This window comes from Triticum dicoccoides, chromosome 3A (assembly GCF_002162155.2).
Source record: "Triticum dicoccoides isolate Atlit2015 ecotype Zavitan chromosome 3A, WEW_v2.0, whole genome shotgun sequence".
NCBI classification, from domain to species: Eukaryota; Viridiplantae; Streptophyta; class Magnoliopsida; order Poales; family Poaceae; genus Triticum; species Triticum dicoccoides.
In genome coordinates this window covers 428,243,094-428,251,970 of record NC_041384.1, presented here as the reverse complement: position 1 = coordinate 428,251,970, position 8,877 = coordinate 428,243,094, and positions in this window count along the sequence as shown.

Below are 8,877 nucleotides of genomic sequence, written 5' to 3'. Positions count from 1 at the left end.
GCTCCGCGCTCGTTCGCCGGCGCCCCGCCACCCTTCACCGGTGCAGCCTCGCTACACCTCCCGCCGCAAGCCCGCATCACCCGGCCGGCCATCGCCCGCCTCGCCGCCTCCGCCGGTCCATCGCTTGCCATCGCCGCTCCGTCACCGCCCGATGAGCGCCGCCCTACTCCAGCCATCTCCCCGACCTACTCCTGCCACCGTTGCCTTGTCTCCGGCGAGATCCGGCTCTGCATTGAAAACCGTGCAAACCCTAGATCCGTTCTCGGAGTGGTAATTTTTTCTCTAAGTCCTCAGTTCCATACATTTTAGGCTCTGTTCATCATGCCATAACTTCTCATCTGTAGCTCCGTTTTGTGCATATAGTATGTCGAAATGTTCGTCATGATGTGCTCTTAATTTTGTTCCATTGTGACCTGCTTGTTTGAGTCCATGTTGATGCCCAAATTGTTGATGCAAGAGTGCTATAAAATGTTAGGTGTTGATTCTTATCAGATTATGAGCATTTGTCATTTTTGCTACAATTGTTGTGTGATGCATATGGACTTGAGCTCTACATATGTTTTGGGCTATGCCATGCCATCATTACAGGGGTGTATGCCATGTATTTTCGTGATCAATGTGGTGACTAGCACAAGCATGCTAAGTAGCTCTCGTGATATTGCTGATTTCAGGGACTTAGAATTTCACTAAGTCATTGCTCTGCTGTTATTTTTATGCCATGTATCCATGTTGCTACAGAGTGATCCATGCTTCTTTTGAGTATCTTCAGTAAGGATAATTTTTACATATGGTTGTGCTCTATCCATCCATGCCCCTGTTTGCAATTATGGAGTGCCCTAGCATGACTCAAGCTTGCTCTACGTTTGCTATAAAATGTTCCTGGCAGATTGTTTACGTGTTAATCAATTTTGCCAAGATTGTTGTAGTTGATCCATGCATGTTATGAGCTTGTTCTTGCTTTGGTTAGCTTCATGAACATGTCTTATTGCTGGTAGTATGCTTAGCTTTTCATGCAATGCCTTGTGGTGAGTGAATCGAGCTCGCAAAGATGCCTTCATAATTCTGTTTATGCCATGTCCAGTTTTCTGCTAAGTCTGAATCTGTTATCGAAACTTGCTATGTTTACATGGGTGCCATCATATCTTATGATCCTTTTTGGCTTATGGTCAGTAAGGGACTTTTGTTATATGCTTTGAGTAGATTCATGTCATGCCTTGTATTGCTATGTTATGTTCCTGTAACATGTTGTTATCGTGCTCTAAACATGTCTTCCTGATGTTAATTCCTGGCATGGTGTTATTTTCACCAAGTCTGTGAAGCTGATATCTTTTGCACTTTTGCCATGCTTGTTTGAACCTGCTCTTGTGTGATTTAGTTGTAGCTCAGTGTTCATCTTTTGTCAAGCATCTTGAGTAGATCACTGCCATGTGCTTTGTTGCTATGTTGGAGTGCAGTAGTTTAGTTTCTTGTTGCATTCTAGATGGCATCGTGCTGTTAATCGCAGGATTGTGCCATTCTTGTTTTGCTCGCCATTTGCAAACCGTGCATCCGATTCCGGTGATCTTTATATCAATTTCGACCGAAATCAACTCATCTTTCCAGCGGAACACTTGGATTGCCAAGTTGATGCCTTGATCAATCTTTTCCTTCCGGAGCATGCATATGCATTGCATATCGCATCTCACATATCATGCCATGTTTTGCATCATGTTGCTTACGCATAGCACCGTGGTTGATTGTTGTTTCCTTTGCTTGTGTTCTTGCTTTGGGTAGAGCCGGGAGACGATTACGTGATCGAGGAACCCATTGAGTAGGCTTACGAGGATCAAGCTTTTGTCAACTCTAAGAACTTTGTAGGCAAGATGACCATACCCTCGAAATCACTTCTATCTTTGCTTGCTAGTTGTTCGCTCTATTGCTATGTCGCGATAACTACCACTTGCTATATCATGCCTCCCATATTGCCATGACAAGCCTCTAACCCACCTTTCCTAGCAAACTATTGTTTGGCTATGTTACCGCTTTGCTCAGCCCCTCTTATAGCGTTGTTGGCTGCAGGTGAAGATGGAGTTTCTTCCTTGTTGCAACATGGATATTTGTTGGGATACCATTGTTATATCTTGTTTACATTAATGCATCTATACACTTGGTAAAGGGTGGAAGGCTCGGCCTTATGCCTGGTGTTTTGTTCCACTCTTCCCGCCCTAGTTTCCGTCATACCGGTGTTATGTTCCTTGATTTTGTGTTCCTTACGTGGTTGGGTTATAATGGGAACCCCTTGACAGTTCGCTTTGGATAAAACTCCTCCAGCAAGGCCCAACCTTGGTTTTACCATTTGCCACCTAAGCCTTTTTCCCTTGGGTTCTGCAGACTGAAGGGTCATCTTTATTTTAAACCCCCGGGCCAGTGCTTCTCTAAGTGTTGGTCCAAACTGGGTGATGTCCGGCGCCCCCTGGGCAACCAGGGTTTATGCCAACCCGACGTCTTGCCCATCCGGTGTGCCCTGAGAACGAGATACATGCGACTCCTATCGGGATTTGTCAGCACATCGGGTGGCTTTGCTGATCTTGTTTTACCATTGTCGAAATGTCTTCTAACCGGGATTCCGAGTCTGATCGGGTCTTCCTGGGAGAAGGAATATCCCTCGTTGACCGTGAGAGCTTGTGATGGGCTAAGTTGGGACACCCTTGCAGGGTTTTGAACTTTCGAAAGTCGTGCCCGCGGTTATGGGCAGATGAGAATTTGTTAATATCCGGTTGTAGAAAACCTGACACTCAATTTAATTTCAAATGAATCAACCGCGTGTGTAGCCGTGATGGTCTCTTCTCGGCGGGGTCCGGGAAGTGAACACGGTTTTGGAGTTATGTTTGAACATAAGTAGTTTCAGTATCACTTCTTGGTCACTTCTAGTTCACGACCGTGCTTTGTTTCTCTTCTCGCTCTCATTTGCATAAGTTAGCCACCATATATGCTAGTGCTTACTGCAGCTCCACCTCACTACCTTTTCCTACCCATAAGCTTAAATAGTCTTGATTGCGAGGGTGTGAGATTGCTGAGTCCCCGTGACTCACAGATACTTCCAAAAACAGATGCAGGTGCCGATGATGCCAGTGCAGGGGACGCGACCGAACTCAAGTGGGAGTTCGATGAGGATTCGGGACGTTACTATGTGTCTTTTCCGGATGATCAGTAGAGGAGCCCAGTTGGGGCGATCGGGGATCTAGCATTTGGGGTTGTATTTTATTTATGTTGGTTCCGTAGTCGGACCTTGATTGTATTCTGGATGATGTAATGCTATATTTATGTATTGTGTGAAGTGGCGATTATAAGCCAACTCTTTATCCCTCTCTTATTCGGTACATGGGATGTGTAAAGATTACCCCTCTTGCGACATGCCTACTATGTGGTTATGCCTCTAAGTCGTGCTCCGACACGTGGGAGATATAGCCGCATCACGGGTTTTACAGCTGAATCAGGAATGATGAACTAATCATGTTTACAAAAACAAAGACAAGTCGAGTTCATACCATCTTCTCTCATCACATTCAGTCCATCATATATCGTCATTATTGCCTTTCACTTGCACGACCGAATGGTGTGGATAATAATAATAATGCACATGCATTGGACTAAGCTGGAATCTGCAAGCATTTAATACAAGGAAGAAGATAAGGTAACACGGGCTCTTAGTTAAATCAACAATAATGCATATGAGAGCCACTCAACATTTTCATCATGGTCTTCTCCTCTCGACCCCCAAAGAACAAGAAAAGAAATAAAACTATTTACACGGGAAAGCTCCCAACAAGCAAAAGAAGAACGAGAAATCTTTTTGGGTTTTCTTTTAATTACTACTACTGCAAGCATGGAAAATAAACTAGATACAACTAATATTTTTGGTCTTTGTCAAGGTTTTTCAAGCACACAAGAATAATGCTAGAAAAGAAAATGAACTAGCATGGATAGTACAATGAAAAAGTATGAGCACCGACAACTAGAATGAGTGTGTGAACATGAATGTAATGTCGGTGAGAAATACGTACTCCCCCAAGCTTAGGCTTTTGGCCTAAGTTGGACTATGGCCACTGCTGGCCTGGTGGGTATCCAAAGTTGTAGCTGGGGTCGTACTGAGATGCAACAGCTACTGCTTGAAGAGCTGCAACTTGGAGGCGAGCTGCCTCTGTCCTCCTCTCGTGCTCGTTTGCCTCCTCCCTGGTTATAACATATCTCCTTTGTACCTGAAAGTTAAAGAAAGTAGGAGCAGGGAGGGCAACATGTACAGTGCGCTGTCTGTCGAAGATGAATCGGTACTGGAGGAACTGTTCGTTCCTCTCAAGAAATTGATGGCGAACCATAGCATTATAATCTAGATAAGCAAGAGGTAGCTCTATATAATTTCCATGTATAGGCACATTAAGATAATTAGCTACACAAGTTGCATAAATTCCACCAAACAAATCTCCACTTATACCGTTATGATGCAACCTTCGTGCAACAATGGCCCCCAACTTATATTGTTTATCACCTAATACCGCACTTTTGAGGACACTTAGATCTGGAACGCACATGTGACAAGCCTCATCTTTACCGTTAATGCATCTACGAATGAAGAGAGCAAAATAATGTATCGAAGGGAAATGAATGCTCCCTATGGTAGCTTGTGTGATTTCCCTAGATTCCCCCATAGTGATACTAGCAAGAAAGTCTTTATATTCAGATTTGCGAGGTTCACTAACATTGCCCCAGTGTGGGAGTTTACAAGCAGTATTAAAATCTTCTAGGTCCATGGTATATGATTTATCATAAAGATCAAATAAAATAGTGTGAGAATTGTGAGAGGATGTAAATTTAAATCTCCTCACAAAGGAATCATTTAGGTAGTGGTACTGCTAGCACTTATATGACACGAAGTCCTCAAGATCAGCATTACGCATATACGTGTCAAATTCATCCTTGATACCTGCCTGAACCATAAACTCCTCTGACGGCCATTCACAAGGCCGCACTTGAGCTTGCCTCGGTGGTTCATCGTCCTACTCACGTATCGCGAGCCTTGGTCCTTTCTTCCTTGAGGAACCACCTTGGTACATTTTTCTAAACATTTTCTTTCTCTGAAAAATTTCTGAAATTTTTAGTGACTCAAAATAAAAGTGAACCAAACTCAACAAAATTGATACCAAGTACTCCCACAAGTGCCTAGAGGCCACATCATGCATTAAAACTACTCTGGACCATATAAATTTGACATGCAAGCTCAAGAACAGGGTCACCTAAGCAGAAAAAATTTGCAATAAATAAAGCACGAGAACAAAAACGAATTGGACCATTGGAGGAGTCACATACCAAAGAACAATCCCCCAAAGCAGTTTTGTGAATGGAGCTTTGAGCAAGGAGATCGAAAATGGCAGCAAGATGAGCTAGAACACGGGTTTGAGCTACGGGATGATTTTTTCTGGAGGAAGACAAAGTGTGTGGGTGCTGGAATAAGTGGAGGGGTCCACGTGGGGTCCACGAGGCAGGGGGCGCGCCCCAGGGGGGGCGCCCTGCACCCTCGTGGCCAAGTAGTGGGGCCCCCTGGTGTGTTCTTAGTGGCATTAAATATTCTACAAAAAATCATATATCATTTTCAGGACATTTGGAGAACTTTTACTTTCGGGGTATTTTTTATTGCAAGGATAATTCAGAAAATAGACAGAAAATACTATTTTTGCTTTATTTAATCTAAATAATAGAAAGTAAAAGGAGGGTACAGAGAGTTGTGCTTTCTAACATCATCCATCTCAAGCTCATTAAAAGGAATCCACTAACAAGGTTGATCAAGTCTTGTTAACAAACTCTTTCCGAATAACATGAAACCAGAGAATTTTCGAATAACACTAGGTTACCTCAAAGGGGATATGCATGTCCCCAACAATAAGAATATCATATTTCTTCTTGATAGTAGGAAGAGGGAATTCAAAACCTCCAATAGTTATCGTTGAAATTTTTCCAATAGAATTGATACTGTGGACTTGAGGTTGTTTCCTAGGAAAGTGTATTGTATGCTCATTACCATTAACATGAAAAGTGAAATTGCCTTTGTTGCAATCAATAACAGCCCCTGTAGTATTCAAAAAGGGTCTACCAAGGATAATCTACATACTATCGTCGTCGGGAATATCAAGAATAACAAAGTCTGTTAAAATAGTAACGTTTGCAACCACAACAGGCACATCCTCACAAATACCGACAGGTATAGCAGTTGATTTATCGACCATTTGCAAAGATATTTCAGTAGGTGTCAACTTGTTCAAATCAAGTCTACGATATAAAGAGAGATGCATAACACTAACACCAGCTCCAAGATCACATAAAGTAGTTTTAACATAGTTTCTTTTAATGGAGCATGGTATAGTTGGTACTCCAGGATCTCCTAGTTTCTTAGGTATTCCACCTTTAAAAGTATAATTGGCAAGCATGGTGGAAATTTCAGCTTCCGGTATCTTTCTTTTATTTGTAACAATATCTTTCATATACTTAGCATAAGGATTCATTTTAAGCATATCAGTCAAATGCACACACAAAAAGATAGGTCTAATTATTTCAGCAAAGCGCTCAAAATCCTCATCATACTTTTTCTTGGATGGTTAGGGGGAAAAGGCATGGGTTTCTGAACCCATGGTTCTCTTTCTTTACCGTGCTTCCTAGCAATGAAGTTTCTCTTATCATAATGTTGATTCTTTAATTGTGGGTTATCAAGATCAACAAGAGGTTCAATCTCTACATCATTGTTATTGCTAGGTTGAGCATCACCATGAACATCCTCATTAACATTATCACTAGGTTCATGTTCATTACCAAATTGTGTTTCAGCATCAGAAATAGAAATATCATTGGGATTCTCAGGTGTGTCAACAACAGGTTCACTAGAAGCATGCAAAGTCCTATCACTTTGCTTTTTCTTCTTCTTAGAAGGACTAGGTGCATCAACATTAGTTCTCTGAGAATCTTGCTCAACTCTCTTAGGGTGGCCCTCAGGATACAAAGGTTCCCAAGCCATTTTACCACCTCTAGTCAAAACTCTAACAACATTTTCATTTTCCTTACTATTCAATTCATTGAGCAAATCATCATGTGCTTTGAGCACTTGTTCTACTTAAGTGGTAACCATATAAGCATGTTTACTAATAAGTTTAAGGTCACCTTTAACTCTAGACATATAATCACTCAAGTGTTCAACCATATAAGCATTACGTTTCAATTGTCTACCAACATAGGCATTGAAGTTTTCTTGTTTAACAATGAAATTATCAAACTCATCCAAGCATTGGCTAGCAGACTTATTACGAGGAATATCACCTTGATCAAATCTATAGAGAGAATTTACCTTTACTACATGTGTCGGGTTATTAAGACCATGTACTTCTTCAATAGGTGGTAAATTCTTAACATTTTCAGCTTTAATACCTTTTTCTTTCATAGATTTCTTTGCCTCTTGCATATCGTCGGGACTGAGAAATAGAATACCCCTTTTCTTCGGAGTTGGCTTAGGAGTTGGTTCAGGAAGTGTCCAATCATTAGCATTACTCAATATATTAGTCAATAGCAATTCAGCTTGCTCCATAGCTCTTTCCCTGAAAACACAACCAGCATAACTATCTAGGTGGTCTCTGGAAGCATCGGTTAGTCCATTATAAAAGATATCAAGTATTTAATTTTTCTTGGGAGGATGATCAGGCAAAGAATTAACTAATCGGAGAAGCCTCCCCCAAGCTTGTGGGAGACTCTCTACTTCAATTTGTACAAAATTATATATTTCCCTTAAGGCAGCTTGTTTCTTATGAGCGGGGAAATATTTAGCAGAGAAGTAATAAATCATATCTTGGGAACTACGCACACAACCAGGAGCAAGATAATTAAACCATGTTTTAGCATCACCCTTTAATGAGAACAGAAATAACTTAAGGATATAGTAGTAACAAATTTTTTCCTCATGAGTGAATAGGGTGGATATATCATTCAATTTAGTAAGATGTGCCACAACAATTTGAGATTCATTGGCATAAAAAAGATCAGATTCAACCAAAGTAATTAACTTAGGATCGATAGAGAAATCATAATCCCTATCAGAAATACAGATAGGTGAAGTAGCAAAAGCAGGGTCATATTTCACTCTAGCATTCAAAGACTTTTCTTTCAGCTTAGCTAATAGTTTCTTAAGATCATATCTATCTTTGCAAGCTAAAAGATCTCTAGCAGTTTCTTCATCCATAACATAACCCTCAGGCACATCAGGCAATTCATATCTAGGGGGAGAATCTTCATCATCACTTTCATCATATTATCAGTTTCAATAATTTCATTCTCTCTAACCCTAGCAAGTTGCTCATCAAGAAATTCACCTAATGGCACAGTATTATCAAGCATATAAGTAGTTTCATCATAAGCATAATGCATAACAGAAGTGGCATCATCAATAACATGCGACATATCAGAATCAATAGCAGGAGTAGGTGTCGCAAGTTTACTCAAAACAGAAGGTGAATCAAGTGCAGAGCTAGATGGAAGTTCCTTACCCCCCCTCGTAGTTGAGGGAAAAATCTTGGTTCTTTCATCTTTCAAGTTCCTCATAGTGATCAATAGATATAAATCCCAAGTGACTCAAAGAATAGAGCTATGCTCCCCGGCAACGGCGCCAGGAATAGTCTTGATAACCCACAAGTATAGGGGATTGCAACAGTTTTCGAGGGTAGAGTATTCAACCCAAATTTATTGATTTGACACAAGGGGAGCCAAAGAATATTCTCAAGTATTAACAGTTGAGTTGTCAATTCAGCCGCACCTGAAAGACTTAATATCGGCAGCTAAGTATTTAGTAGCAAAGTAGTATGGAGGTAA